The sequence below is a fragment of the Dasypus novemcinctus genome, chromosome 8 (assembly GCF_030445035.2).
Source record: "Dasypus novemcinctus isolate mDasNov1 chromosome 8, mDasNov1.1.hap2, whole genome shotgun sequence".
Lineage (NCBI taxonomy): Eukaryota > Metazoa > Chordata > Mammalia > Cingulata > Dasypodidae > Dasypus > Dasypus novemcinctus.
This window is the reverse complement of record NC_080680.1, coordinates 48,070,140-48,086,160: the sequence shown is the minus strand read 5'-3', so window position 1 is coordinate 48,086,160 and position 16,021 is coordinate 48,070,140. Positions and strand designations below refer to the sequence as shown.

General features: G+C 43.3%; 1 long non-coding RNA gene across 3 annotated transcripts in view; it reads left to right on the top strand.

Annotated features, from left to right (window-relative positions):
• LOC131279442 (uncharacterized) overlaps positions 1-7,917 on the top strand; it is a 74,597-nt gene extending 66,680 nt beyond the window's left edge. For all 3 annotated transcript variants that reach the window (XR_011649315.1, XR_011649316.1, XR_009186790.2), the window contains one exon: positions 7,521-7,917. This is a non-coding gene — a long non-coding RNA (uncharacterized lncRNA). The remainder of the gene's footprint in view (positions 1-7,520) is intronic.
• Positions 7,918-16,021: the final 8,104 nt, after the last annotated feature.

Genomic DNA, 16,021 nt, shown 5'->3' with positions numbered 1-16,021 from the left:
TCATGGTAAAAGTGTAAAAGTAAAAAGCAAAGTACTGACCAGTTAAGTTCATTTGATATGTTACATATTGCATTGGAAATGTTTAAAAAGTGTATAAAAATCAAAAGAAACATTCAAACTAGGCCTTCAATATACTGCAGGTTGCCTCTCCATTGGCATTATTGGCTAGGTTGGTCACTGATCCCTAAAACAGTAAATGTATATATTGAGGCCAGTTAGTAAGACAGGGACTCAATAGATGGATCTGGAACCTGGCAGAGAGTCCATGTGGACATCAATAACCCCCAAGATCCTGCCACTCAAAACAAAGACTTCTTCTGGAAGCCAGGAGAAGCCCTGCATATTCCCCAAGGACTTTATTATTGGGTCCTCACTGGGGGATTGATGGGTGAGGTAATCAATCAAAGCAGCAAACAGTGGGAACCTTCCCCCTGCCATTTGCAAAGGGGTAGAATAATTAATGGTTAAAAAGGAAACAGTGAGGCCTGAAGGCTCTCTTGTACACTCTCGCCTGTGGACTGTACTGCCCTCTGCACACCACTCTCACAATTTTTCCTCTGCAATGTGACCATGCAAGTAAACTTGGGCATTTATAATCTTATAATGGGGAATTGTAGTCTGTAAGTCAGCCTGCTTTATAATTTTTCAACCCCTTCTTCTCTACCTAGGACCCCTGATCGGTTATTTTTCTCCCATTTCTCTTCCCTCCCTACCTGAATACATTACTGGCCTAACTAGCCTATCATGCTCTTGAAATTTATTTCTGCAGCATCATAGTCAAAGGATCTAGATAAAATCTGGTAACACTACTACATCTCTGGTTGAGCTCCTAAAGTGATTGGAGAGTATATTGCAGTTTTAAGCTCCTGCAGCAGCCAGTGATGGCTCAGTATGGCCAGATGCACAATGGACATTGCCTCCAAATTGGCAATGTTTCTTAAAGTCAAAGGGTACTTTGCACCAGGCCGGTGGAATACTGGAGCCTACTTTCCTAGCTTTTTTGTAGGGTCAGCATGCTGGCTGTGTGAAGGACATACCAAGTGGAGCAATGATTACCAGAGTGATTTAAGTAGAACTTAAACACAATTGCCATTATGACCTACTCCTGTGGAGAGATAACATGTATGGTATTGCAAACCTGGAGTTTAGATCTGTTTAACTGCAGCTCAAAGAGAAATGTACATATTGGGTAGTGCATTGATTAGTATTAAGTACTGTACCTATATCTCTCCTATTCTAGATATACGCCTGATGGTTGAGGTGATATCTTTCCTATTCTAGATTGTATGCAGAGGGATATGGAACATCTTAAAAGTTCTGGTAAACTTCATTTTCTAAGTAGTTAATAAACATGCCTGTAAGATAAAGGAACAGCCACCTTGCTTGAGAGCAGTGGGGGCAACAGCCCTTTTAATTAAAAAAGGACACCAAATTAACTTGAGGGTGACCTCTCACAGTCTTCACCCATACCAGGTGAAAAATGTGTTTAATCCAGATCTCCCTCCTAACCCTTATTCCAAAAGCTGTCCCACTCATACCTTAGGAAGGTCTGGCAGATCCACATGCCATCCTGCCAGGGCTAAGCATTTCCCACCTGAAGGGAAATAGCAAATGAGATGGCTAGAACCCACTTCAGCTTAGCCCCTTTAAGATGGTCTATGGATAACCTTTCCTCACCCAGGACCTGAAAACCAGGCTCTGATCAAAACTTGGCAGGAGAACAGGACTCACAATTAGAGCCAAAATGAAGGAACCTTATTCTGTGGTTCTCATCACTCCTGCAACTATAAAAGTTAAGGGAATTGCCAGCTGAGTGCACTTAGCCTGAGTGAAGTCGGCTGCCCAAGGAAGTGCCAGCTCACCAAAAGCACCTGATGGGATGTATATGTGCCAGTCATTTAACAGCCTGAAACACTTCAAGAGACAAAGCTAAGTAGTGTCTGTGTCAAAGTCAGCTGTTTGCTCTAGCTCTAGCCCAGACGCCTATTGCTAGGGGGAGGGCAAGCCAGACACCCCTAAAGAAACCTTGTCTGTTTTCATTTCCTGTAGTTTCTCCCTATACAATAACTAAAAGGGCAATGCCTCTTCTCATCCCCCATTAGCTGTCCTAAACGTAACTACCACCATGTGAAAACGGCATAGAAGAAATTCACTGTTCCATGGAAGTCTTTTTTTTAAGATTTATTTTTATTCTCCACCCCCCCCCCCCCCCCCCCCGGCTCACCCCCATTGTCTGCTCTCTTGTGTCCATTCGCCGTGTGTTCTTCTGCATCTGCTTGCATTCTCAGTGGCACAGGGAATCTGTGTCTGTTTTTGTTGTGTTTTCTTGCTGCGTCAGCTCTCCATGTGTGTGGTGCCATTCCTGGGCTGGCTGTGCTTTTTTCATGTGGGGCACACTCCTTGCACATGGAGCTCCCCTACATGGGGGAACCCCTGCGTGGCATGGCACTCCTTGTGTGTGGAAGCACTGCGTGGCCCAGCTCACCACACAGGCCAGGAGGGCCCTGGATTTGAACCCTGGACCTCCTATATGGTAGGCAAATACTCTATCAGTTGAGCCACATCTGCTTCCCCTATAGAAGTCTCAAAACAGCAAACAGGGGAGCTGCCAACATGCAAGGTGTGTGCCCTGCAAGGAGAGCCTTCCCACACAAAAAAAGCACAGCCCACCCAGGAGTGATGCCGCACACACGGAGAGCTTGATGCAGCAAGATGACGCAACAAAAAAGATGCGGTTCCCCAGTGCCACTGGATAATGCAAGCAGATGCAGAAGAATGCACAGCGAATGGGACAGACAATGGGGGAGAAGGGGAGAGAAATAAATAGAATAAATCTTTAAAAAAACAAAACAAAAAAACAAAAAACCCAGCAAAGAAACCCTCTTGCTGCTGTAATACTGCAAAATCATAGAGCCCTTAACATGCTAACAGGAGCGCAGGGTGGGGCAGGGTGTAGAGCATGGCTATTTCTCAAGAAAAGGGCTGTTTCTATACAAAATCACTCTAGAATAGTCCTAAACAGCATTTGAAACCTGCAAGATGAATCCCATCAACTTGAGGGGGATGCAGTTTCTGAAGGCACCTGGACTTTCTCTCTCTTGTGGTCCAGTATGTCATAGTTGATCCCCCTTTTTGGGCCCACTTAACACCATCTTCTTTATCCTTTTAGTGGGTGCATATATCATAAATTCTAAGTTTATTTCTTCCAAATTCAGTGCCTTCCAAAACAAGATATTAGTCACACAGGGATTTCAGCCAGTTCCAACCGCAGTCTTCCCTCAGCCTCATTAGAATAGCCGAGATGTTTACACCATGTCAGGCAGGACTGCACTAACCAGCAGGAAGTAACTACCAAAGAATGATCATCACTCTTCAGCACCCCTCTTAAGAAGAAGGGTGTGAAATCTCTGAGGGGGGAGTTGAGGCAGGTTAGTACAGGGTAATGGAGAAGATGACCCACAACATGGTCAGCAGACTGTATGGCCAGCAGTTAACATGGCTGCAAGACCTTCCTGGGACCTTGAGTTTAACCTTGACTCCCTGTTTCTGAGACCTCCCTTTGGCCCGGTATTCCTCACCATTGGCCGCTACCATAGGTGGGGTAACCAATACCCGCTGGGGCCCATCCCCTTAACTTTAGCAAGGGGTGGAATAATTAACAGTTTAAAAGGTACTCATGAGGCAGAGTGCACTCTCTCTGCCTTGATGGGCCCACACCAAATCTTGGTATGTTTTTCCATCTTTCTGTCCCAATTCTCAGCAAGCTCTGTTCCTTGCCCCATTCCCCAAATAAATTCTTTGACTGGCCTACCTAAACTGGTGTGTTCATAAATTCTTTTATGCATCATAGGCAAGAACCTAGAGGAATCCAGAGCTTCTCTGTCTTCATTTGGGCTAATTAGGTTTTAAATAATACTTAGGTAATTAGGTATTATAGGACAGAATTTTCATCTCTGAAATCCAAACTTACTCTCTTGGGGATGTATAAAATTGTGGCAGGGATTCTGGGAGAATCTAAATTAAAATTTAGAGTCCGTGTCTGAAGAAGCTGTTGGGCGCAGCTTATCCCTTCCCCTCCAAGTATCCATTTTTATAAGTCAATATGCATGGGAAGAAAGGGCTTGGAAGGAGAAATATTGTTTCTAAGTCCTTGCAGGTAGAAGAAGAGGAAAGACGGGGAGATGGAAGGATGGAGAGAAGGGAAATGGAAATGATGAAAAGATATGGGGACTTCCCTAGATTAAAAAATAAGTATTCTTATTGTTGAAAGTAATAGAGCTGTATATGTAAGGGCCCGAAAAGGGTAGCAAGAGCTCCCTGAACACACATTTTGTTCCAGGGAATGGATTTTTCTTCCTCTGCTTGCAGAAACAATAGTCGTTCTAGGAATACTCCCAGACTTTGAAAAAAAAATTCCTTAAAATAAGGACGAAGGGCAGAGAAGCCCACAAACTAAGCTAAAGGGCAATATGGGCAGACTTTAGGGGAATTTACAATGGAAGGAATTCCCATTTCCTCTTCTTTATTTGGATGGGGAAAATGAGGAAACAGATCCTCCCTTCATAGAAATTTTGACCTTTGTTTTCTCTTTTCCTGTTTAAAAAAAAAAAAAAGATAATGTAACTGAGGGTTTAGAATTAACAAATAATTGATTACTAAATGATTATATAGATGACTTTTTACTTCTAGTAAATTATAAAATAGCCAAAGGTTGATATCTGAAATTACTGAAACTGGCTGGTTAGACCTCATTCTCTGTATATGGCCATTTCCAACTAAAAACTTGTCATTGTAATGATTATTCCAGATGGATCTTACCCTTGTGTTTGGTCACTCGTACCTGCTATTACGGTGATTATTCCAGATAGATCTTACCTTTGTATATGAACATTTCTATTGAAAGGCAACCATTCCACCTTCCTCTGTTCAGTATCCATATGAAAAACCTTATAACTGACTTGTTAAGTATCCCCTTTCCCCAGATGCCTTGATCTCTGATGATGGTTGTAATTTTGAGAAACATCCTGATTTTGTACCTACTCGCATTCTGTCAAGCCCCTTAATATTTATTAATGAAGGAACCTGTGCCAGCTCCAACCCATTCGTTAGCATCCTGATGTTATAAAATATAAAAATTAATGTAGTTCAAGGAGGTAGTTTTTGGACCATTTAAGGTGACTGGCCTCCTTTGCTTATGGAAACAAAACTCTTCCTCTCTTTGAAACCCTGGTGTCTCGGGAATTGGACTTTAAGGTGCATCAGGGAGAAATGAACCTGCATTTGTTTGGTATCAATAACATCCTGGGACAAGAGTGGGGAGTCATCTAAGAGAAGAAAGTGAGCAGAGCAGACCCATGTGCCAGGAAAGGCTTGGCCAGTTGCAGGCTGATGGATGTAGGTGGGCTATGCTCTGCCAGGGATCACATGGCTGGGCATGTTTCTCTAGGCAGCCTCTAGAAATTCAGAGGATGCTCTAAAAGGAAACAGGAGATTGCAAAAATGCAAGGTTGACACTTGCTTCTTACTACCTCCTCCCACACCCATGAGGTTCCAACAAAAGCACAGACTATACTGCTGGACTGTCTGCAGGGGACCCAAATTACTTGAACTAGATCGTGGTAGGTGTCTGTATGTATGACCCTTAACCAAGCAGGAAGTTTTATCTAGAGGATGTAGAGATTTTTGAGAACTGAAAGATACACCTCCTGGACTGGAGGCAGTGTGCTCAGAGGGCAGGGCCAGGAGGAGCAGCAGGAGGCGCCGGGCACAGGGTGGACATACATGGAGAGAATTAAGCAGAAGCACATGGAAGGGCTGGCTCTATGCATATGGGCCTCCCAGAAATAGCTCGGGAGACTCTGAGGGGAGTGCTGAAGACCTGAAGCTTGGCACTGAAGATTTAGAACCAGCAAAATGTGGGGGCTAATGCAAATTAACTATAGGCTGCTGAGAAACCTAAGGACAATTGGATTATTAATAGAAAACTCATGCTCTTCTAAAGGTTATGACCATTGTGGATTTCCTGCGACACAAAAAACCTTAAGGCCTAGACTCTACTCCCTAAGAGCTTAGCTATTCTTGTCTTAGAACTGTCAAGTCTGCTATGGCAACAGCATAATAATTACTTTATTTCCTAGATTCTGAAACACAATCAATTTTAAGACATATCTTTGTTTTAATAAGAGGTTTCTAGAAGGAAAAACCTACTATATTAAATTTCACATTGATTTTAAGACACAACCCCACTTTTAGAAACATTAAAATGTCACAAAATGTGCATCTTAGAATTGAAGAAATATAGTAGTAATGCCGCAAGCTATAAACATACCACTAAAGGCTCTTACTAGATTCTTTTGCCAGAACTTAGAGTGGATGTGTATTTGCACTGGTTCCTTTTTCCTTTCTGAGAGGAAATAGAGATGGGAAATTGGCATTTACTGAGTATCTGCCACAGTAATGAAAAATAATGGAGACACCTAATGTTGATTGATACTTAAGTACCTGGAATTTGCTAAGTGCTTTAACTTTTTTCATTTTATTTTTTTAAAGATTTATTTTATTTTTCTCCCCTTCCCCCCTGTTGTCTGTTCTCTGTGTCCATTCACTGTGTGTTCTTCTATGTCCGCTTACATTATCAAGTGGCACTGGGAATCTGCATCTCTTTTTTGTCATTTTGCTGCATCATCTCTGTGTGTGCAGGGCCACTCCTGGGCGGGCTGCACTTTTTTCATGTGGGGTGGCTCTCCTTGTGGGGGGCACTCCTTGTTTGTGGGACATCCCTATGTGGGGGTGCCCCTACACAGGGGGCATCCCCCTGCATGGCACGGCATTCCTTGTGTGTGGCAGCACTGGCGTGGACCAGCTTACCACACAGGACAGGAGGCCCTGGGGATTGAACCCTGGACCCTCCATGTGGTAGATGGACGCTCTATCAGAGCCACGTCCGCTTCCCTGTTATTTCATTTAATCTTCATAATGTTCTTCAGATCTAGGTGTTAGAAATACTATTAACCCCTATAACACTCAGTTTCACCATTTTTCCAGACCATGAAATCAAGATGCATAGAGAATTGTGTGTCTGAGGTCACACAATTATTAAGTGGCAAAGTTAGAATATAAATCTATGCTTGGGTTTTTGTTCTAACTCGTTTTGCTTTTTATCCTCTTTCTTAAAAATTGCAAAATACATCATGCATACAAAAGTATATAAAAGTATATAGAATATATGTACTTTAAAAAATTTATTATGCAGCCACCACTCAACTTAAGAAATAATACATTTCCAATGCTTTTTATTTTGGTAACTTATATAACAAAGTTTGCAATTTTAACTGTAAGTGTACAATTCAGTGGCATTATTTACTTTTATAATACCCATTAAGCAATAACTCCCTATTCTTCTTCCCCCAGAAACTGGCAACCTCTGATCTACTCCTTTTCTCTATTAATTGGCTTATTCAAGATATTTCATGTAAGTGGAATCATATGACACTTGTTGTTTTGTGTCTTGCTCATTTCAGTCAAGAAGATATCTTCGGAAAGCAGACTTGGCCCAATGGATAGGGCGTCTGCCCACCACATGGGAGGTCCGCGGTTCAAACCCCGGGCCTCCTTGACCTGTGTGGAGTTGGCCCATGCGCAGTGCTGATGTGTGGTAGGAGTGCCCTGCCACGCAGGGGTGTCCCCACGTAGGGAGCCCCATGCGCAAGAAGTGCACCCCGTAAGGAGAGCCGCCCAGTGTAAAAGAAAGTACAGCCTGCCCAAGAATGGTGCTGCACACATGAAGAGCTGACACAGCAAGATGATGCAACAAAAAAAGAAACACAGGTTCCTGGTGCCGCTGATAAGGATAGAAGCGGTCACAGAAGAACACACAGCAAATGGACACAGAGCAGACAACTGGGGTGGGGGGCAGGGAAGGGAAGAGAAATAAATAAAAATCTTTAAAAAAAATCTTCAAGGTTTATGTTGTTTCATGTACTAGACTTCATTCCTTCTTACAGCTGAATAATATTACATTGTATGGATATACTACATTTTGTTTATCCATTCATCCATTGATGTACATTTAGGTTGCTCCCACCTTTTGTCTATTGTGAATGATGCTACAGTGAACATTGGTGTACAAGTATCTAAGTCTCTACTTTCAACTCTTTGGGGTATATACCTAAGAATGGAATTGATGGGTCATTTGGTAATTCTGTGTTTAACTCTTTTGAGGAACTGCCAAACTGTTTTCCATAGGCCATAGATATGGGAGTTTACTTCTGTGTTCTCCATCCTTTTCCAATGGGGCATATGTCTGTCTGTATTAGTCAGGGTTCTCTAGGGGGAACAGAATCAACAAGAGATATCCGTCAATAGTATGCGATTCTATTAGTCTCTCACGTGACCGTGGGGATGCACAAGTCCAGGTTCTGCAGGCAGGCTGTAACCAGAGGCTCCAATGAAATTCCAGTGACAGTTCTTGAGTTCTGGGAGATGTTGCCTGTCCAAAGATGAGCTGGGAAATTCTCTCTCAATGCTGGAATCACTTCCCCTTTTAAGGCATTCAACTGATTGGGTTAAGCATCACTCATTGCTGATGGCAATCTCCCTGGCTGATGTAAATGTAATTAGCTATCTATGATTTACCACTGCAGTAAAGTCCATCATGACTAAAGTCCATAAATGCCCTTGTATTACAGTAGCCCAGTGCTTGCTTGAGCAAACAACTGGGCACAATTACCTGGCTGAGTTGACACAATAGCCTAACCATCACAGCCCACCCCTTGTCAACTTGGCAGCCATACACATTACCTTAAACCATACTTAGTCTCTAAGTAAAAACAAGAGACATGCATATATATTGCATATATTTTTGCATATTTATTTCCACCTAACAATGTTCAACTCTCCTGTGTACAACCAGAAACACATTAATTCCATACAGAGTAGGGTGCTAGTTCTTGGATAATCACTCTCAAACTTCCTCAAATATTATGACATGAAATTGATACAACTTGTATACGATAAGGAAAAGTTTGGGGAAGAAGACAAATTTGTTTTGTGTGCATATACAGTCATCAACATAATGAAACAAGGAAGAAGGATTCATGACCGTTATAGTCTTTGTTTCTGTAACTGGTCACATGGTCGAAGTTCATATTTATCACTACTTTCTTCCAGTATCCATTCCATGTTTCCATTACCCTGAGCAAGCACTTCAGCTGGCTGTGGTTCTTTGCCTGGTGGGGTGACCCAAACGTTCATTCCTGAAGATTCTAGGTCATTGTTAATCCTGCTTGGATTGGTTGTTACAGTTTTTCATTGACTTTAATCATAGGACATGGCAGTACTAAGGGATGCCATAAAGGATCTCCTGTATTTCAGGCAAACTCTTCTTTACCCCCATTATGTAAATGCAGTCCTATTTCCCTTGATAGTCAGGATCAATCACACCAACCAGTACAGTAATTCCCTTCTCTGACTCTTGATTCAGAGGTAAGAGGAGCCCAAAGTAGCCAGGTGGCAGTTTTAACTTCCAGTTCAGTGGAATCATTGTTGTGTTCCCTGGTTACAGCCCTCCTCCTTTTGGGACTAAACCCTGTAGACCAGCAAAGTTTGAGGTTGCAGGAACAGGAAGCAAAAATTTTCCTAGTGGGTTACTAAGGGTAATATTGAGTCATGCCACTCCCATTTCCACCCCTTGATTCCTGGACCCATAGATCCTGGTTATGGGAGAAACAGCACCATAGAGTGGACACTGATTTAGAGCAAACACAGCCTCCTGGAGAACATTGTCCCAGCCCTGCAAGATATTGCCACCTAGTTGGCACCATAATTGAGTCTTCAAAAGGCCATGCCACTGTTCTATCCATCCAGCTGGTTAAGAGTGATGGGAAACATGCTGAGACCAGTGAATCCCATGGGCATACGCCCATTTCCACACATCATTTGCTATGAAGTGGGTTCCTTCATCAGAAGCAATGCTGTGGTGGTAGATAAGACATTTGAAAAGTCCATAGATGGTAGTTTTGGAAGAAGCATTGTGTGCAGGAAAGCCAAAATCATATCCAGAGTATGTGTCTGTTCCAGTGAAAACAAATTGCTGTCCCTTCCAGGGTGGAAGTGGTCCAATGTCATCAACCTGCCACCAGGTAGGCTGGTCACCTCGAGGAATGGTGCCATAACAGGGACTGAGTGTGGGTCTCTGCTGCTGGCAGATTGGGCATTCAGAAGTGGCTGTAGCCAAGTCAGCCTTGATAAGGGGAAGTCTGTGTTGCTGAGCACATGCATAACCTCCATCCCTACCTCCATGGCCACTTTGTTCATGAGCCCATTGGGCAATGACAGGAGTGGCTGGGAAAAGAAGCTGAGCATTAGCCACAGAGTAGGTCATCTTATCCACTTGATTATTAAAATCTTTCTCTGCTGAAGTCAACCTCTGGTAAGTGTTCCTGTGGGACATAAATATTTTCATGTTTTTTGCCCACTCGAAAAGGTCAAGCCACATACTTCTTCCCCAGACTTCTTTGTCACCAATTTTCCAATCGTGTCCCTTCCAATCCTATGACCATCCAGCCAAACCATTGGCAACAGCCCATGAGTCAGTGTATGAATGCACCTCTGGCCATTTCTTCTTCTAAGCAAAATGAACAACCAGTACACTGCTTGAAGTTCTGCCCACTGGGAGGATTTGCCCTCGCTACTGGCCTTCAGTAATGTCCCAAAAAGGTGTTGCAGTGCTGCAGCTGTCCACTTTTGAGTGGTACCTATTGTTTTAGTCAGCAGAAGGGGTGCTGATGCCAAATACCAGAAGCCTGCTGGCTTTTATAAAGGGTATTTATTTGGGGTAGGAGTTTATAGATACCAGGCCATAAAGCATAAGTTACTTCCCTCACCAAAGTCTATTTTCTCATGTTGCAGCAAGATGGCTGCCAATGTCTGTGAGGGTTCAGGCTTCTTGGGGTCCTCCCTTCCTGGGACTTGTTTCTCTTTCCTCTGTGTGCTTACCTCCTGGGGCTCCAGCTTAAGGCTTCAGCATCAAATTCCAACATCAAAACTCCAACATCAAAAACCCTTGCATCAAAATCTCCAACTCTGTCCTTTGCAATGCCCTAATGATGTGTTCCAATCAAAGCCCTAATCATAACTCAATTATACCCAGTAATAGATGAGATTACAAACCTACTCCAATATCTATTTTTGGAACTCATAACCATATCAAACCACTATACCTGCATATTGTGCAGAACCATCTGTAAACCAGGCCTGAGTTTTCTCTTCTTCAGCCAACTGATTGTAAGGGACATCCCAAGAGGACAAGGCTGTGGGCTGGGAAAGACTAGGTAACATGGCAGGAGTGGTGACCATGGGCATTTGGGCTACTTCCTCATGTAACTTACTCATGCCTTCAGGACCTGCTAGAGCCCTATCTCATATATACCACTTCCACTCTATTATATAGTGCTACTTATATGCCCAACTTTATGGTTTGGTGGGTCAGACAATACCCAGCTCATGATAGGCAACTCAGGTTTCATGGTAAATTGATGGCCCATGGTTGAGCGTTCAGTCTCTACTAAGGCCCAGTAGCAGGCCAAAAGCTGTTTCTCAAAAGGGGAGTAGTTATCTGCAGTGGATGGCAGGGTTTTGCTCCAAAATCCTAAGGGTCTGCATTGTGATTCTCCTGTAGGGGCCTGCCAAAGCCTCCAGACAACATCTCTATTTGCCACTGAAACTTCCAGCAACATTGGATCTGCTGGATCATATGGCCCAAGTGGTAGTGCAGCTTGCACAGCAGCCTGGACTTGAGGCAGAGCCTCTTCTTGTTCCAGTCCCCAGTCAAAACTAGCAGTTTTTCTGGTCACCTGGTGAATGGGCCAGAGTAGCACACCCAAATGAGGAATGGGTTGTCTCCCAAATCCAAAGAGACCAACTAAGCATTGTGCCTCTATTTTGGTTGTAGGAGGGGCCAGATGCAACAGCTTATCCTTCACTTTAGAAGGAATATCTTGACATGCCCCACACCACTGGACACCTAGAAATTTCAGTGAGGTGGAAGGACCTTGTATTATAGTTGGATTTATCTCCCATCCTCTCTCATGCAAATGCCTTACTAATAAGATTAGAATCTTTTTACTTCTTGCTCATTAGGTGCTATTAACATGATATCATCAACATAATGGACCATGATATTGTGATGTCTTGTGAGAGATGATCAAGAGCCCTGTGGACAATATTATGACATAGGGCTGGAGAGTTGATATAACCCCGAGGCAGGACAGTGAAGGTATACTGCAGGCCTTGCCAACTGAAAGCAAACTGTTTCTGGTGGTCCTTACTAATAGCAATTGAGAAAAAAGCATTCACCAAATCAGCAGCTGCATACCAGATACCAGGGGACATGTTGATTTGCTTAAGCAATGATACCATACCTGGGACAGCAGCTGCAATTGGAGTCACCACCTGGTTAAGTTTATGATAATCTACCATTATCTTCCAAGATCCATGTGTTTTCTGTACAGGCCAAATAGGAGAGTTGAAAGGAGATGTAGTGGGAATCCCACCCCTCCCCCTGCCCCCATCCTTCAAATCCTTGACAGTGGCACTAATTTCTGCAATCCCTCCAGGAATCCAGTATTGCTTTTGGTTTACTATTTTGCTAGGTAGGGGCAGTTTTATTGGCTTCCATTGGCCTTTCCTACCATAATAATCCTCACTCCACAAGTCAGGGATCCAATGTGGGGATTTGACCAGTTATTGAGTATGTCTATTCCAATTATGTATTCTGGAACTGGGGAAATAACCACAGAATGGGCCCGGGGATCCACTGGACCAATTGTGAGACAGACCTGAGCTAAAACTCCATTAATCACCTGACCTCCATAGGACCCTACTCTGATTGGTGGACCACAGTGACATTTTGGGACTCCTGGAATTAATGTCACTTCTGAGCCAGTGTCTAATAATCCCCCAAATGTCTGATCATTTCCTTTTTCCCAGTGCACAGTTACTCTGGTAAAAGACTGTAGATCTCCTTGGGGAAAGGTGGGAGGAAGATTAACAGTATAAATTTTGTGCAGTTTAACAGGAATCCTTCCCCAAGGAGACCAGGCCTTCTCCTCATTCAAGGGGCACTGGGTCTGTAAACTGTCTGAAGTCTGGGAATTGATTAAGGGGCCATGATTCTCTTCATCTGTAATTTGAGTTAGGGTTTTGTTCACTCAACCCAGAACTCTTCTGTTTACACAAATCTAGAAGAAATTTAGTAGACTTCCCATCTATTTCACTTCTAGGTAACCCATGATGTATTAGCCAATGCCATAACTCTATGTGACTCAGACTATTTTGAGTGCTTTTTTGAATCTGCCTTTCATTGTGGTAACCATGCCCACCTTGACTTTGGCGATTAACTGCTGATACTTTATTTTTACCAGACCAACATTCGATCACCCCCATAATGTTTAAGGATTCTAATTCCATCACAGCCCTTGCTACAGTAATAACTGAATTACAGAGAAGGGCAACCACAGAGCTCTTCAGGGAAGATGGAGTTAGTCTTACAAATTTATTCCTCACAGTCCTGGTTAAAGGTGTCTCCTCTGGATATTCTGGGGTGGGTGGGCAGCTCTCAAATTGTAAATCCATTCTAGCATTCCAATCTCCCTAAGCCTTTGAATTCCCTCTTCTACTGTATACTATGGCAAATTGGGCATCTCAACCTCAGACATGCTAGGCCATCTTTTGGTCCATGTTTCTGTCAGCCACCCAAACAAACTGTTAGAGCCCTTTCTAACTCCTTGAGCTACATACAGCATTGAAACCAGAATTTCTGCTTAGTGGGCCCATATCAATAAATTCAGCCTGATCCAACTTTATATTCCTTCCACCATTATCCTGTACCTTTAGTATCCATCCCCACACATATTCCCCTGATTTCTGTCTATATAAGTTGGAAAACACATGCAGTTCTTTCAGAGTATACCTTACTTTCTCATGGGTCACCCTTTGTATTTCACCTTTGGGGGCTTGTTGTGATTTTAGTCTAGTGAAAGGTCTCAGAGACAAAGGAGGTGGTGGGAGTGGGTAAGGAGAAGGATTAGAAATGCTGTGCAAGCTCTTTTGTCGAGATAGGATTAATCTCTTCAGGCAGGGGTTGGAAGGCAGTTTCCTCAGGGCACACTGGAGGCTCAGCAGTGCATGCTGGAGTTTGGCTGGGATGTGCCTCAGGGCTGGGAGGAGGTCCAGACTCCCTGGGGCAGGCTGGGGGCTGGATGTTGTAAGGTTGACATGGTGTGGTCTGGACAGGGCAAGTCATCACAGGCTTATCTGGTAAAGTCTCAGCAGAATCAGGGTTCCAGTGTCTCTGCCAATATTATCATTATCCCATATGTCTCCATCCCAATTCTCTGGATTCCACTCTTTTCCAGTCAATCCCTTCACTTTAACTGTACAAACCCTGCAGGATTGAGATTTTAGTTTCCTTTGTAACTCTGCTACTTGTACAATGAGAGTCTGAGTTTGGTTCTCAGATATTTCGAGCCTGTGGCTACACGAGACAAGATTTTCTTTCAGAGTGTTTTTGGATTTTGTTTAGATTCTTTGACTGGAGAAATGAATTTTAAGAGCATGTCAGGTTAGTTAAGCCAACAATTTATTTTGGTAGGGAAATGAGAGAAAATAACACATCAGGGGTTTCAGGTAGAGCGAAAGAGGCTGAAAAGTGATAAAGAGGGCTGATTTATAGGCTACAATTTCCCATTATAGGTTATAATGCCCAGGTTTTTTTTTTAAAGATTTATTTATTTTTAAAATTTTATCTCTCCCTTGCTTGCCCCCACCCAGTTGTCTACTTTCTGTGTCCATTCGCTGTGTGTTCTTCTGTGTCTGCTTATACTCTTGCCAGTGGCCTCAGGCATCTGTGCCTCTTTTTGTTGTATCATCTTGCTGCGTCAGCTCTCCCTGTGTGTGGCGCCACTCCTGGGCTGACTGCACTTTTTTTTGTGCTGGGTGGCTCTCCTTAAGGGGCACATTCCTTACATGAGAGAGAGAACTCAGGCCCAGCACCACTTTTAAAATTGCTAATTATCTCACCCCTTTGCTAATGGCAGGGGAGGAGTTCTGGCTGTTCACCCCTTTGATTGCTTATTTCCTCCACTGATCTCCCTGGAGGGCCCAATGATAAAGTTCTTAGGGAATATCTGGTCTTCTCCTGGCTTCTGGAGGAAGTCTTCTCTGAGTGACAGAATCTTGGGGAGGGTCTTCCAGCAGCCATCTTGAGGTTATTGATGTCCATGTGGACTTCTTGCCAGGTTCCAGATCCATCTATTGATTCTCTATCTTAATAGCCTGCTTCAAGAGCACACCTAGAAACTTTTGCATCATTCATGCAGTGTTTAAGTTTCATATTTGAAGTCTTTAACTCATCTCTTTCTTTTGTAACAGTATCCAGAGTATCTAGGAGGACTGAGGCAACATCATTATATGGTTTGACTCCATAAAACTCTGTTAAGGTGTTGAAAACACTCTCACCCAGATCCTTGCTTCTTATAAGTGTGGAAGTAGGGAAATCCAGTGATGCTATTTTGCATATCTCAATTGCCAACTCATGCCATGGACTGTTAGCCCTCTTCGTTATTGGAAAGGGAGTTGTCAGTAACCTTGTGTCCAATTAGAGTAGAGAGTCAATTGCAAAACTATCAGAACCACCTCAAACACCCCATGTTTAAGACTCTTCCTCAAGAACCACCCCACTCCCAGTACCAAGCTATATCAGTCAGGGTTCTCTAGGGGAACAGAATCAATAAGAGATATGTCAGTAGTATATGACCTTATAAGTCTCTCACATGACCATGGGGATGCACAAGTCCAGGTTCTGCAGGCAGGCTGCAACCAGAGGCTCCAATGAAATTCCAGTGAAGGTTCTTGATGAGTTCTGGGAGATGTTGGCTGTCCAAAGATGAGCTGGGAAATTCTCACTCAATACTGGAATCACTTCCCCTTTTAAGGCATTCAACTGACTGGATAAATCATCACT